The sequence below is a fragment of the Microcaecilia unicolor genome, chromosome 11 (assembly GCF_901765095.1).
Source record: "Microcaecilia unicolor chromosome 11, aMicUni1.1, whole genome shotgun sequence".
In the NCBI taxonomy this organism is placed as follows: domain Eukaryota; kingdom Metazoa; phylum Chordata; class Amphibia; order Gymnophiona; family Siphonopidae; genus Microcaecilia; species Microcaecilia unicolor.
In genome coordinates, this window is record NC_044041.1 from 3,159,830 (window position 1) to 3,176,357 (window position 16,528).

Genomic DNA, 16,528 nt, shown 5'->3' on the forward strand with positions numbered 1-16,528 from the left:
TGCACCTTTAACCACTATCAAAATGACCCACATGGTAAATACATGATTTCTTTTTAATACGCATGTCCTTGTATTCAAGGTCTGACTTTCAAATAAGTAGATGACAGAATCAAGTGTCTAACTGGCAGGTGAAATCTAATTCTAATTAACATCTTTGTTTAGGTGCGTGATGTGACCACCTTCAGAGCAATGCTGTAAACTAGGCTCAACATTTACACACGTGTTACATGTGTAAATGTTTAGAACACTAGCACATACATGTCTCTGTGCACCTGCACATGTACACAGCAGTCTGCAAATAGCCACTTAACTTACATAACCCGCATTGCAAAGGGACGGGAGGGACATGTAACTTATATAGCGCATCACTGCGGCACTTGTAAGTATTGCTACTAATGTTCCCTCCTCACTGCTGTCTTTGTTGTACCTGAATAGAAGCAGTGCCTCCTTCCTTCCCCAGGGGCGTAACCAGACACCCAATTTTGGGTGGGCCTGGGCCCAAGATGGGCAGGCAGAAGAACTCTGCCTTGGCCAACAAGTGATTTGGTCTCTCCCTCTCTCGCCTGCATTCCATATGGTCTTTCAAACATCCCCCCTCTCCCGCATATCTTTTAAATAGCAGATTTTCACCGGCAGCGAGCGGCAGCTAATACACACTGCTCATGTTGGCCCCACAGCCTTCCCTCTGATGCAACCTCCTGTTTCCGCATAGGTGGGAATACATCAGCGGGAAGGCCGTGGGGCCGGTGCAAGCAGTATGTATCAGTCGCTGCTCACTGCAGGCTAAGATCTGCTACTTAAAAGGTATGCAGGCAGGACAGTTGTTGGGAGTTTTTGGCAAGTGGGGCTTGGGGATCCCTGCCAGCCACATCATAGGTATGTGGCTACTGGGTGGGCCTGAGCCCAAAGTGGATGGGCCTGGGCCCACCCTTGGCTACGCCACTGTCCTTCCCTGCTGTGTTAGCGCATTTCTCCAAATTCTTTTGCACTACTTTCAAGCAAACACTGCTTATTTTATGTAAAAAAAAAACAAACCTTGTGTTGTTCGCCTTGGATGATCGCTTTGGTCATTCCCACTCTTCCGTTTCTTTTTGTAATTTGTTGTGGGATTGCTTGGTTTTTCCCTCCTTCCTGGCTGTGGTGTACAAGGATGGGTCAGTGCAATCCTGCCTGATGCCTGTGGTTTAGGGGGGGGGGGTTAAGGGAAGTGTCCCCCTCTGTGGTATGTAGGGACAAGGGCCTATGCCCTTCACTTTCCTGGCTGAGCTACATAGAGATAGAGGCTCTGTCCCCCCTCCCCCCCCCCCCCCCCCCCCCCCCCCCCCCCACACTTTGCAGCTGTATCTTGTAGTGACAGTACCCTCTTTCCTTCTGGCTGTGGTACGAAGGGGACAGAGGTGGTGTCCTGGCTAATAACTGTTTATGGACTTTTCCTACAGTAACTTGTCTAACACCCTTTTAAACCTAGTTATGCTAACTGCCTCAAACACATCCTCCATGGATATCAAAGAAAGAATATAGAACAGAAATCAAAACAGTGCCAAATATAACCGAGTATAATGTATATTAGACCCAAAAAATGAAATTTAACTAGCTAAGGAATATTTGAGACAGTTCTTCCAAAATTAGTACATTTAGACTCAAGGCGTTTGCCTCAACGCCATAACCCTAAGTTAGTAATTGGAATCAGTTTTGACAACCAAAATATTAGGTCTGGCCGCCTGGTCTTAAACTCTAGCAACTGGCCTACCAGCTAAATTTATTTCGTGTATGCAGGCAGGGGAAATGTAACAGAAAGGAGGCCAGAAGGAAGAGAGATCAGCACCTGTCTCTCATTCGAAAAGCTCTCCATTTTGCTTGAGTAGTTTTGGATCAATCAGGAAACATCGGTACCCCATGGCCAAGGTAAACCCTGCCTTTCAATCAAAAATTTTCAGTTTCTCTAAAGCATATGCAACAAGGAGGGTCACTTTACACTCCTCTTCCAATTGTAATTCTCAAAGAAACCCCATCGGATTCAGGCTGTCCGTAGATAATTCATTTCTTCCAGGGTTTGCCTCCATGTTACCCCTGGCAGAGCCAGAAGGCAGGAGGTGGAAAATCCCAGTGAAGGGTGGAATCAGTTCTACAGGGATGTTTAGGTGTTATTAAGGAAGATCTAGAAAAGTTTAACAATGAAAGTTGTGCCTGCTCTGAGTATTCGGATATGCAGGAAATTGCTTATTCCTGCTTTGGTTCCTTCTATTTTGAATGTACCATTGGGATCGTCACGAATCTGTGATCGTAGAGGTGAAATTCGACTGTCTTCTAGCTTTTGATTTACAGATTTCTGCAATGGTGCATGCTTGTGTTTCAGCCTGTGCAAAATTCATTCCATTAGATTATTGTTAGAGCTGTCTAATCCCCTTGTTCTACACAAGACTGATTATTGCAATCTAATGTCCTCTTTGCTATGACTATAAGCCATCTCCAACCCATCCTAAGATGCAGAGATTTCATTGTGCGACTCCTCATTTGCTATATCATCTTTGGCTTTTGGTTGGCTGGAGAATTAAATTTAGCATCCTGCTTCTCACACATCATTCATGTCATTCAGATACTTCACGTTATCTCTGCAATCTTGCTTCCTCTCAGAATAATTGTTTAAATTTGGATCCCTCTTAGGTTAGAGTCGAGGCAACAGGTCAAGATGCTTTTGTTTAATTAGCACCTTTGTTATGGAATACACTTCCTTTATCGCTCAGATTCATGATCTCCATGAATAAATTCAAATCCAGTTTGAAGGCCTGTTTTTTATCCTGGCGTTTGGTCTTAATAAAAACCGATTTACTGGGTTACTGGCCAATAGTTGGTTGCCAGGTAGGGTGAATTGTGTCTTCCACGGTTTGTGTTAATTTGTGTGCCGGGGCATGGGGAGAGAATTCTGTAGAAAGGCCTCATTCTTATAGATCTCATGGTCCCTGGTTAGATGCTTCCCTGAAGAAAGTCCACTCCACACACAGTCAAGTAACCTTAACTCCAAATTTCAAACTTTAGAAACAGTCGTTAATGGAGATGAAGAGATGCCTGAGGAAGCTAGCTTTTCTCTCTTCCTTTCCTTCTCTCTCTGCTCTGCTGTGTAGTTCTTATAGCCTGGATTGGCCACTGTTGGGAACAGGATGCTGGGCTTGATGGACCTTTGGTCTCAATACTTATGTACTTATGTACTGCTAAGTTCCAATTTAGATTCTAAATGGGGTACAATAAGAATAACCCTGTAGTCCAGGGGAATTACACCAAATTTACACGTACATGGAGGGGCATTTTAGATATGACGTCTAAGTCCGACTAAAACGTCCAAAATCTGAACAGGAAAGAAGGCCATTTTCAAAACAGAAAAACGTCTAATCGTTTTTTTTTTTTTTTCAAAAATACTGTTTTCAACAAGGTTTTGTGATTTGGACGTTTTGTCAAAAAAAAAAAAAAAAGGCCAAGTGCAAAACGCACAAAATCAAGCCATTGGGATGCAGAAGGAGCCAGCATTTTTAGTAGACTGGTCCCCCTGACATTCCAAGACCCTAGGGGGGCACTGCAGTGGACTTCATAAAATACTGCCAAGTACACATCTCACCCTTATGTTGTCTGCTGAGTTTCCTCCACAAGTGTAACAGGTAGGGGGAGGTATGGGCCTGGGTCCACCTGTCTGCAGTGCACTGCACCCACCACTAGACTACTCCAAGGACCTGCATGCTGTTCTAATGGATCTGAGGCTGGCAAGTAATGTTTTTCATCACATTTTGAGGGGGGGGGGGGGGGTGGGAGGAGGTTAGTGACCACTGGAGGAGTAAGGAGAGGTCAGCCCTGTTTCCCTCCAGTGGTCATCTGGTCATTTAGGGCACCTTTTTGTGCCTTATTCGTTATGAAGACTCATCCTTGGAAAAACATGCTTCGAAAGCGTGAAACCCCTCCTAAGAAGCTTACATTAGCTTCCTATTAACGCTCGCATAACATTCAGAATATGCACAATAGTTCACAGAATCATCTACGGACGACGGAACATCGATCTACCATTAAGAAACGTGACGAGAACAGCAAGAACCTATTAACCCTTCACTACCCCAATTGCAAAGGTATAAAATACAAATCTTCACATGCCGCCAGCCTCTCATTTATAGGCACACAACTTTGGAACTCACTACCCAAAGACCTGAAACTCACAGAAAACTACCTACTATTAAAAAAACCTGAAAACATATCTTTTGAAGACGTCTTTCCCCCCTAGATCTGCATAATCCCACACCACCATACATCACAAAGTTCAGAAATGGAAAACAATAATATTAACTTCTCACAATATGCTAATATATCAACCTAAGCATTTATTGTACTTCTGTATTATGTACTAGACTTCTACAAATCTAAATTTTGTAACTGCCTTTTTAGCAATATGTAAGCCACATTGAACCTGCCATACGGTGGGAAAATGTGGGATACAAATGCAATAAATTAATAAAAATAAATAAATAAAAACAGGTCTAGCTCAGAATGTCTTAGTTTTAGTCCTGGACGGTTTTGTTTTGTTCTATTATGGCTGAAAAACCTCCAAGTGTTAGGAACACCCAGATCCCACCCGTAATACACCGCTGACATGCCCCCTTGTGATTTGAATGCACTTCTGATGGACTTCATAGAAAAACGTCTAAAAATTGGTTTCGAAAATTCCAATTTGGACGTTTTGGTGAGAAAAATGTCCAAATGCAGATTTCAGCCACTTTTTGGACGTTTTTCTCTTTTGAAAATGAGCCCAATAGTAGCCTAACGGATAAATTGGTACACATGGACCACTACCCATCTGTAAAGAGATGAGTTTTTAATGACTGGGTTGATGTCAGGGGCGTAGCCAGACACCCAATTTTGGATGGGCCTGGGCCCAAGATGGGTGGGCAGAAGAACTCCGCCCTGTTGCACAAGTGATTTGGTCTCTCCCTCTCTCGCTTGCATGCCATATGATCTCTCAAACATCCCCCTCCCCCGCATACCTTTTAAATAGCAGATTTTCACCTTCAGCGAACAGCAACTAATACACACTGCTCATGTTGACCCCATAGCCTTCCCTCTGATGCAACTTCCTGTTTCTGCATAGGCGGGAATACATCACGGAGAAGGCTTTGGGGCCGGTGCGAGCAGTATGTATCAGTCTCTGCTCTCTGCAAGCGAAGATCTGTTATTTACAAGGTATGCAGGGGGGACAGTTGTTGGGAGTTTTCAGCTGGTGGGACTCGGGGATCCCTGCCAGCCACATCATAGGTGTGCTGCTACTGGGTGGGCCTAAGCCCAAAGTGGGTGGGCCTGGGCCCACCCCTGGCTACGCCACTGATATATGCAATGGTAAGCTATTCCAGAATTTTACACCTTGATACAAGAAAGAAGATTCCAAATATGATTTTCTATGCATTTTCCTAAGAGATGGATAATTACGTTTTAAATATCATTCTTTCCTAGCTGTATAGAAAGAGGTGGAAAATTCTAGATAATTAACCAATCATTTTATTTATTTTTGTTACATTTGTACCCCGCGCTTTCCCACTTATGGCAGGCTCAATGTGGCTTACATATTATATACAGGTACTTATTTGTACCTGGGGCAGTGGAGGGTTAAGTGATTTGCCCAGAGTCACAAGGAGCTGCCTGTGCTTGAAGTGGGAATTGAACTCAGTTCCTCAGGACCAAAGTCCACCACCCTAACCACTAGGCCACTCCTCCACTGACTGTTGCTACTATTTGAGATTCTACATTCTACATGGAATGTTGCTATTCCACTAGTAACACTAGCAACATTCCATGTAGAAGTCGGCCCTTGCACATCACCAATGTGGCCGCACAGGCTTCTACATGGAATGTTGCTAGTGGAATAGCAACATTCCATGTAGAATCTCCAATAGTATCTATTTTATTTTTGTTACATTTGTACCCTGCGCTTTCCCACTCATGGCAGGCTCAATGCGGCTTACATGGGGCAATGGAGGGTTAAGTGACTTGCCCAGAGTCACAAGGAGCTGCCTGTGCCTGAAGTGGGAATCAAACTCAGTTCCTCAGGACCAAAGTCCACCACCCTAACCACTAGGCCACTTAGGTTCCACAGACAGACTGTAGCTGCGTTAGCTGGAATAGATCCCCCTTTCCGTGCGGGTTGCAGGAGTATCTCCTGGGGAGTGAGACCACCAGAGGCTCCAATGTTCCTTTCTCTCCTCAGTTACAGTATGAGGTAACGTCTGGCATCCCATCTTTTCCTTTTGGTTTCCTCTCCTTGACAGTTCAGAGACCCCATTGGCTTACACTTGTCCAGTGTTAAGGCCAGCTTGGTGGAAAAAGGAACCCTTCCATGTAGCTGCCTCCATCTTGTACCTGGAGCGATGCTGAACCAGATGTGAGAGCTGAGTCACAGCTTCCAGGCCAGCCTGCAGAAGCTGAGTAGTCTACAAGTCCTCCTCCTGTTTATTGAACAGAGCATATCTTTATCTCAAGACTTGCTACCTGTGATGGACAAGGCAGATTGGCTTGAGTTGAATACTTAGCTTCTTTCCCAAACCAGGGGTCTATAGATAATTTCAACAACTTCCCTGAAAGAGCTGCACCTTTGTGACAGTGGACCACTGAGCATCTGCACACACCTTCTCAAGGTTTGCCATGTCCTGTTCCTTCCGACAGGAAGCTCGCATTGGAAGGGGTGGGACTTGATACACCATGAGTGTGTGCAGTGCTCAAAGGCTTGTCATTGCATTGCTTTTATTTTGAGCCCAGGTTTGGCAGAATCGGCTTGGCTGGAAGTAGGGCAACGGTGACAGCAGAGGCAGGTGGAAGGGGAAGGAAGGAGTTGCTGGGAGAGAAAAGAAAGAGAAGGGGATGGGGGGGGGGGGGAGGGAAGGGAAGGGGAGGTGTGGGACACCTGGGGGAGGGATTAATGTAGTGTCATGAGCCACCTTGGGGGAGGGGAGGAGTAAGACCTTTTGCCGTCTTGGGAGGGGGGTTGGAGGGAAAGAAGAAATAGGCCTTTGAGTCACCAAAGGGAGAGGGGAGCAGGGCCTTAAGCTAAAGGTTTCCTAGTGCGCTCAACACCCTTGGGTCAGCCCTGATCTCACAAAAATATGAGAACTGTGTGTGTTTGAATGTGAGTGATACTTGTGAAACTGTGTGTGTGTGTGTTTGTGAGAGATACTGGTGACACTATCCACCTTATTTTCGAAAGAGAAAGACGCCCATATTTCGACCCAAATCGGGAGATGGGCGTCTTTCTCCCGTGGGCGGCCAAATCGGTATAATTGAAAGCCGATTTTGGGCGGCTTCAACTGCACTCCGTCGCGGAAACGGCCAAAGTTGATGGGGGCGTATTGGAGGCGTGGTGAAGGCGGGACTTGGGCGTGGTTATCGCCGATAATGGAAAAAAATAGCCGTTTTTAGCGAGAATTTAGGTCACTTTTTTTGGACCCTTTTTTTTCACGAACAAGTCCCAAAAAGTGCCCTAAATGACCAGATGACCACCGGAGGGAATCAGGGATGACCTCCCCTGACTCCCCCAGTGGTCACTAACCCCCTCCAACCAAAAAAAAAGAACTTTAACAACTTTTTTTCCCCAGCCTGTATGCCAGCCTCAAATGTCATACCCAGCTCCATCATAGCAGTATGCAGGTCCCTGGAGCAGTTGTTAGTGGGTGCAGTGGACTTCAGGCAGGTGGACCCAGGCCCATCCCCCCCCTACCTGTTACACTTGTGCTGGTTAATACTGAGCCCTCCAAAACCCCCAAAACTCACTGTACCCACATGTAGGTGCCCCCCTTCACCCCTTAGGGCTATGGTAATGGTGTAGACTTGTGGGCAGTGGGTTTGGGGGGGATTTGGGGGGGGCTCAGCACACAAGGGAAGGGTGCTATGCACCTGGGAGCTCTTTTACTGTTTTTTGTTAATTTGTAAAGTGCCCCCTAGGGTGCCCAGTTGGTGTCCTGGCATGTGAGGGGGACCAGTGCATTACGAATCCTGGCCCCTCCCACGACCTAATGCCTCGGATTTGTTCATTTTTGAGATGGGCGCCTTCGGTTTCCATTATCGCTGAAAACCGATAGTGCCCAGCTGAAAAACGGCCAACTCCTAGGCATTTACCCCGCACAACCCGTATTATCGGAAAAAAAGATGGGCGTTCGCGTTCGATTATGCCCCTCCACGTGTATTTAATGGAAGTGATGCTGGTGACACTGTGGTGCTCATTTTCAAAGCAGACAGATGCCTCAAAATGGCCACATAAAGGTCCATCTGCCAAAAATGTCCAAATCACAATTTTCGAAATGCAAAATTTGGCCATTTCACACTGCAGTTCATCCAAATAGCAAAGGGGGGCATGTTGGAGGCGTGTTTTGGGTGAAACTAGGGCAGGCCCAAAATTAGGACATTTTTCAGCAATAACAGAACGGGAAGAAACGCCCAAGGCAAAAGGAAGAGGACATTTTTATCTAGGTCTGTTTCAGTCATGTCCAGGGTACAAAATGCTGCCCCGGTTGAACAACTGGCCACTGGAGGGATGAAGGCATGACCCCTCCTTAATCTCCCAGTAGTTACTGACCCCTCCCTAAGAAGTGACAGTGGAAACCAGGCTCTATGACAGCTTCAGGTGTTGTGGTCATTCCTAATAGAGCAGCCTGTGGTCAGAGCAGTGGACTTTTGAACAACGGGACCCAGGTGTAGCTCCCACTTTAACTCTTTCATTTCTATACAAATACGTGAATCCTCCTGGAACACAGAAATACCTACGGTACCTGAATTTATTTATTTGTTACATTTATATTCCACATTTTCCCACCTATTTGTAGGCTCAATGTGGCTTATATAGTACCGGAGAGGCCTTTGCAGGCTCTGATGTGAACAAATACAGGGTGATGTTGAGGTAAGATCAAGTTCATGTGGCACAGCCACACTAGGGAATCGTACAACGGAAGAGTTGTGTTATGTCCATTACGTTCTTTAGTTTTGTTGTGTTGCAGGTTTTGCTGTGGTAGTGGGCTACCTTTAGGTACAGTGGGCTTTTTTCTGCTCCTGGAGGGCTCACAACAACATATAAAAGAATTATGGTGGGATTCGTAGCTGGGTCTCGTTCTTTAAACTCCGCTGCGCTAACCATCACCTGCACCTCTGCTCTGCAGGGACGTCCGTGTGATTATTTTCATACAAATGATGCCTGCTTTCTTTGGATGTTTATTTTGCACGTTTGAGCACTAGAATATCCTCGTGTACTTTCGAACAGAAAATCCCAATGTTTTCTCTGTTTGAAAACGGCTGCGAGATGGATGGGATTTTTGGACGTTATGAGCAGGACGTCAATTTGAAATTCCCCCTCTGTGTGAGTGATACTGGTGACACTCTGAGTGGCGGAGATTTCAGCTGTCTGTCTGGAATCGAGCATCCTTTGAGGAGACTCACGTCCTCTGGTAACCCAGGACTCTGAAGCTGGGCCTGGTCTGTTATTAAAACTGCTGTAGTCAGTTTCCAAGGGAATCGGAGTTTGGAGCTCCTTTTATCTGTAATCTCTGGGCTTTTCCTGACATTCGCAAGTATGTGCATGCATGTGTCTGTCTGTCGTCAGTGTTGTGAACATTTCTGGGAGGCCTAGGGCTTGTCTGTACTCATCCCGCATCGCTGCAGGGAAAGAGAAGCCAAACCTGTTCTCAACCATTCAGCAAATCATGTGAAAGCAGCCGGTACAGGGATGCGGGACATGAGGAAATGAGAGACAGGAAAGGCAGATGAAAGAAGGAGATTGTGTGTGTGGTACAAAATAAGTACCTGTATATAATATGTAAACCGCTTTGATTTGTAACCGCAGAGAGGGAAGACAGACGGTGAGAGAGGACACAGAGGAGAAATTGCTACTGGATCATAGTAAACATTAGATAACAAGATCAAAGTTAAGATCTAAAGAAAGAGGAGACCTAGAGCTGAATTAGTCTCAGGCATAGAAACTGACTTACTGGGAAGCGTAAAAGCAGAGACATGTCCCTTCCTTCCATAGCCACCGAGAGGGGGAGGCAGGGGGGACAAAATTCCCCGGGCCCGGGCCTCCAAGGGGGGACCAGCGCCGCAGTCCCACTCGCCCTCCGTCGTCAACCTTCTGCCCCCTGCATTGAAATCGCAGTCTCACCTCCGTGAAAGCAGCGCTGCAGGCAGCAGAACGCCTCCCTTCGGGCCTCTTTCCCTCCCTGTGTCCTGCCCTTGTCTGACATAACTTCCACGAGGGCGGGACACAAGGAGGGAAGGAGGGCCGAAGGGAGGCATTCTGCTGCTTGCAGCGCTGCTTTCACGGAGGTGAGACTGCGATTTCAATGCAGGGGGCCCGGCCCGGTGGCGGACGGAGGGAGGGAGGGAGTGGTGACCTCGGGGGGGGGGGTGGAGGGGGGAGCAGTGGCTGCAGCAATCTCGGGGGGGTGGAGGGAGGAGAGGCGGCGGTGACCTCGGGGGGGGGGGGGGGCGGGACGGCAGGGGCAGGGCCCCGGGGGCAGCCTTGCCCCAGGCCCAGCCCAGTCTCTCGGCGGCCCTGCTTCCTTCTGTATACGGCTACCTGAATTTAACCACCGATTGTGCACTTAAATCTATACAATAGTGCAATTCACGTGGGTAAGTGAAATGGTAGTAGCCCCTAACTGCTATTCTGTAAATAAGCACTAAAACGCATAAAAGGCAGTTCTGTAAGGCACATCAGGTTTATATAATAGCTGTACTTATGTATAAGAATAGTCACAATGGGTCAGACCAATGGTCCATCTAGCCCAGTAGCCTGTTTCCAGCAGCGGCCAATCCAGGCCACAAGTACCTGGCAGAAACCCAGTTAGTAGCAACATTCCATGTAGAACCCCAAAGAGTGGCAACATTCCATTCAGAATCTTAAATAGTAGCAACATTCCATGTAGAACCCCAAAGAGTAGCAACATTCCATGTAGAACTCCAAAGAGTAGCAACATTCCATTCAGGATCTCAAATAGTAGCAACATTCCGTGTAGAACCCCAAATAATAGCAACACTCCATGCTGCCAATTCCAGGGGCAGCAGTGGCTTCCCCATGTCTGTTTCAATAACAGACTATGGACATTTCTTCCAGTAACTTGTCCAAACCTTTTTTAAACCTAAATACGTTAACATTAAATTTCCAGGGGGTCACACAAGGTCCTTTCTAGAAAAAAAAAAACACCCTCAACATTGCAGTGGGCAGAAGAACATTAATACACCTATTGGAAAAAAAACAAGCTGAAGGTCCCTTTTATAAAACCGCAATCCATGCAACAAAGCCCATAGGAATTGAATGCGCTTCATTGCATTTGCTGCATGGGAATCAGTACTGCGGCTTTGTAAAAAGAGCTCTGAATTAGTACAGATCAGTCCTACACAGACACTTGATGCTAACAGAATACCCGGCCTTTTTCACACATGAGCAGAGGTAGCCCCTCAAGAAGTATAGAATAAGTAATCACAAACTAAACATTGAACTACGCAGACAAAAATGTAACTGAACCTCAAGAAGTGACTCTGCTTACAGTGCAAGACCAAAGAAACAGAAACAGGGCACACTGGCAGAACTGTGGGCTGCTCAAATTGGGCCCCTCTCTCTCCTTCCTTCCTTCCTTCCTTCCCTCACTCTCCTTAGCACCCGATATTCCTGCTGTTCCCGTTCAACTCCACTCATTATTTTATAGACCTCTATCATATCTCCCCTCAGCCGTCTTTTCTCCAAGCTGAAGCGCCCCAGCCGCTTTAGCCTTTCCTCATAGGGAAGTCGTCCCATCTCCTTTATCATTTTCGTCGCCCTTCTCTGCACCTTTTCTAATTCCACTATATCTTTTTACATCCACCTTTTTACAGCCCCTCTGCACACACACCACAGCCCCCCCATGCTTCATCTATCATTTTTTTACAGGCCACGGGCCTCCCCTTTTTTACAGCCCCCCCCCCCCCACTCTGGATGGACTTGGCTGGCTGACTGGCCTGGGCTTGGCTGGCCCTGGGCTCCCCTTTTTTACAGCCCCCCCCCCCCCACAACCAGCTGGGTATAGCTGGCCTCTATGGGGCAGGAAGGAAGTCTACTCCTTTCTGTCTGCTACTGCCGCTCTCTGTGATTCTGCCTCACATTCAAAATGGCCGCCAAGACTTCAAGCAGGCAGCCTTCCTTTTATTTTCCCTGCCTCTGCTTGAACCTGATTGGATACCATGGTCTCCATTCCTGCAGTATCCAGTTCCTTAACTTGTACTTTGTTACTAAGTACATAAGTGCTGCTTATTTATAATGAATTAAAAGTAAAAAGTATCGCAAAAACAATAAAAGTACTGAAAATTGTACTTCATCACTACCCATCTCTGCCTATTTGTCAGACAGAGAAAAATCAGTTCTGTTGAGCAACAGCACATCATTACCTTGGGCACTTAACTGTGGGGTACCGCAGAGATCCATATTGTCCCCCTTTTTATATAAAATCTACCTCAAGCCTCTGGCTGAGCTACTTCGGTCAATGGACACCAAATTCTACAACTACTCATATCCATTGAACCAGATCTACCCACAGCCTTGAGTAAACTCACTGCCTGTCTAACCGCAACTCAGGAATGGGCAAGCAAAACAGAGATCCTTTCGGTACCTAACACAAGTGGATAAATACCTGACTTCAAAATACCTTTTAGGAAGTATGAACTCCCCCTAAAATCATAGGTCAGAAATCTTGGGATACTTCTAGACTCATCACTCACTCTGATCCTGCAAATTCAAACAACCTTTAAAAATTGTCTGTATCACCTGCGGGAGCTATGAAATTTCTCTCCATATATTGAAAAGATGAGTCTGACCACAATGGTCCATGCCATGATAACATCATGACTAGACTACTGTAATGCCCAAAAAGAGTTTGCATCAGCTCCAACTAATTCAGAATGTTGCAGCACGACAGATAGAAGGCTGCAAGCGGTGTGACCACATCATACCTTTCCTGCAAAAACTACACTGGCTACCAGTACCTTACAGGGCTAAATTTAAAACTCAATGTTTGATTTTCAAGGTCCTCAGACAAAATGGGCCAAAGTACTTAAAGAATAAGGTAGCCCTTTACACACCTTTGAGACCTCTAAGGTCCTTTCAAGGAGAATCACTATCAGGCTTATTTTCGAAAGCGAAGGGCATCTTTTGAAACAAATTGGGAGATGGGCGTCCTTCTCCCAGGGTCGCCCAAATCGGCATAATCGAAAGCTGATTTTTTTTTTTTTTTTTTTACATTTGTACCCCATGCTTTCCCACTCATGGCAGGCTCAATGCGGTATTTTGGGTATCCCCAACTGCTTTCCGTCGCAGGGACGGCCAAAGTTCACGGGTGCGTGCCAGAAACATATAGCGAAGGCGGGACTGGGGCGTGCTTAACACATGGGCGTCCTCGACTCATAATGGAAAAAAGAAGAGCGTCCCTGATGAGCACTTTGCCGCCTTTACTTGGTCCATTTTTTCTTACGACCAAGCCTCAAAAAGGTGCCTGAACTGACCAGATACCTGTTACACTTGTGGTGGTAAATGTGAGTCATTCAAAACTCACCAGAAATCCACTGTACCCACATCTAGGTGCCCCCTTCACCCCTAAGGGCTATGGTACTGGTGTACAGTTGTGGGTAGTGGGTTTTGGGGGGGGGGGGGTTGGGGGGCTCAGCACAGAAGGTAAGGGAGCTATGCATTTGGGAGCAATTTGTGAAGTCCACTGCAGTGCCCCCTAGGGTGCTCGGTTGATGTCCTGGCATATCAGGGGGACCAGTGCACTACAAATGCTGGCTCCTCCCACGACCAAATGGCTTGGATTTGGTCGTTTCTGAGATGGGTGAACTCGGTTTCCATTATTGCCGAAAATCAGAAACGACCAAGTCTAAGGACGACCATCTCTAAGGTTGACCTAAATTTCAGGATTTGGGCGTCCCCGACCTTATTATCGAAACGAAAGATGGATGCCCATCTTGTTTCGATAATACGGGTTTCCCCGACCCTTCACGGGGCCGTCCTGCGAGGACGTCCCCAGAAAAACTTGGACGTCCCTTTCGATTATGCCCCTCTATCTGTCCCCTCATCAAAAGAAATTGTACGATGTGATACCCACTAGCGAGCCTTCTCAGGAATAGCCCCCAAGCTCTGGAATTTACTTCCAGAGGGGCTATGTATAACTCAAGACTACCTCTACTTCTCCCAAGCCTTCACTACATAGGGTGATTGACTATACACCCGTTATGCACCTGGACTAGCTTGCTGCTCACCTTGTAACTTATTTATTTATTTATTTGTACCCCACATTTTCCCATCTATTTGCAGGCTCAATGTGGCTTACATAGTACAGTAAAGGCGTTTGCCAGTCGGTTGATAACAAATACAAGGTTGTATTGTGGTCGAATGAGGTAGGTGTGTGTCAGGCCCCTTGAAGGTCGAAGGGAATGAAGATTGTATATTGTCGAGTACGATCTTTGGTTGTGCTGTGTTGCTGGGTGTTGGGATTTACGTTGGATCAGTGGGGTAAGCCTTTATGAAGATGTTGGTTTTTAGTGATTTTCTGAAGTTTAGATGGTCATGGATTGTTTTCACAGCTTTTGGGAGTCCATTCCATAGTTGTGCATTTATTTAGGAGAAGCAGGATGTGTAAGTTGTCTTGTATTTAAGTCCTTTGCAATTTGGGTAGTGTAAGTTTAGGTATGATCGTGATGATCCAATTCTTTTTCTGGTTGGTAGATCTATGTCATAGATCTACCAACCATTGACCAGCTCCGTATATCTTGTTTAACTGTACAAAGAACTTGACTGAGTTTAGCCACCCACTTATTTATCACAACTGACTCTGTACCCCACCCATCTTCTTCCCATCTATATAACCGCACTAGGACCCTCAGCTACATGGTAAGTTGCATTTTAGAAAATCATTAGCATCATATGTATATTATTTGAATATTCTAATGCATGTTTATTAGTACATAAGTACATAAGTACATAAGTAGTGCCATACTGGGAAAGACCAAAGGTCCATCTAGCCCAGCATCCTGTCACCGACAGTGGCCAATCCAGGTCAAGGGCACCTGGCACACTCCCCAAACGTAAAAACATTCCAGACAAGTTATACCTAAAAATGAGGAATTTTTCCAGTCCATTTAATAGCGGTCTATGGACTTGTCCTTTAGGAATCTATCTAACCCCTTTTTAAACTCCGTCAAGCTAACCGCCCGTACCACGTTCTCCGGCAATGAATTCCAGAGTCTAATTACACGTTGGGTGAAGAAAAATTTTCTCCGATTCGTTTTAAATTTACCACACTGTAGCTTCAACTCATGCCCTCTAGTCCTAGTATTTTTGGATAGCGTGAACAGTCGCTTCACATCCACCCGATCCATTCCACTCATTATTTTATACACTTCTATCATATCTCCCCTCAGCCGTCTCTTCTCCAAGCTGAAAAGCCCTAGCCTTCTCAGCCTCTCTTCATAGGAAAGTCGTCCCATCCCCACTATCATTTTCGTCGCCCTTCGCTGTACCTTTTCCAATTCTACTATATCTTTTTTGAGATACGGAGACCAGTACTGAACACAATACTCCAGGTGCGGTCGCACCATGGAGCGATACAACGGCATTATAACATCCGCACACCTGGACTCCATACCCTTCTTAATAACACCCAACATTCTATTCGCTTTCCTAGCCGCAGCAGCACACTGAGCAGAAGGTTTCAGCGTATCATCGACGACGACACCCAGATCCCTTTCTTGATCCGTAACTCCTAACGCGGAACCTTGCAAGACGTAGCTATAATTCGGGTTCCTCTTACCCACATGCATCACTTTGCACTTGTCAACATTGAACTTCATCTGCCACTTGCACGCCCATTCTCCCAGTCTCGCAAGGTCCTCCTGTAATCGTTCACATTCCTCCTGCGACTTGACGACCCTGAATAATTTTGTGTCATCGGCGAATTTAATTACCTCACTAGTTATTCCCATCTCTAGGTCATTTATAAATACATTAAAAAGCAACGGACCCAGCACAGACCCCTGCGGGACCCCACTAACTACCCTCCTCCACTGAGAATACTGGCCACGCAATCCTACTCTCTGCTTCCTATCTTTCAACCAGTTCTTAATCCATAATAATACCCTACCTCCGATTCCATGACTCTGCAATTTCTTCAGGAGTCTTTCGTGCGGCACTTTGTCAAACGCCTTCTGAAAATCCAGATATACAATATCAACCGGCTCCCCATTGTCCACATGTTTGCTTACCCCCTCAAAAAAATGCATTAGATTGGTGAGGCAAGACTTCCCTTCACTAAATCCGTGCTGACTTTGTCTCATCAGTCCATGTTTTTGTATATGCTCTGCAATTTTATTCTTAATAATAGCCTCCACCATCTTGCCCGGCACCGACGTCAGACTCACCGGTCTATAATTTCCCGGATCTCCTCTGGAACCTTTCTTAAAAATCGGAGTAACATTGGCTACCCTCCAGTCTTCCGGTATTACA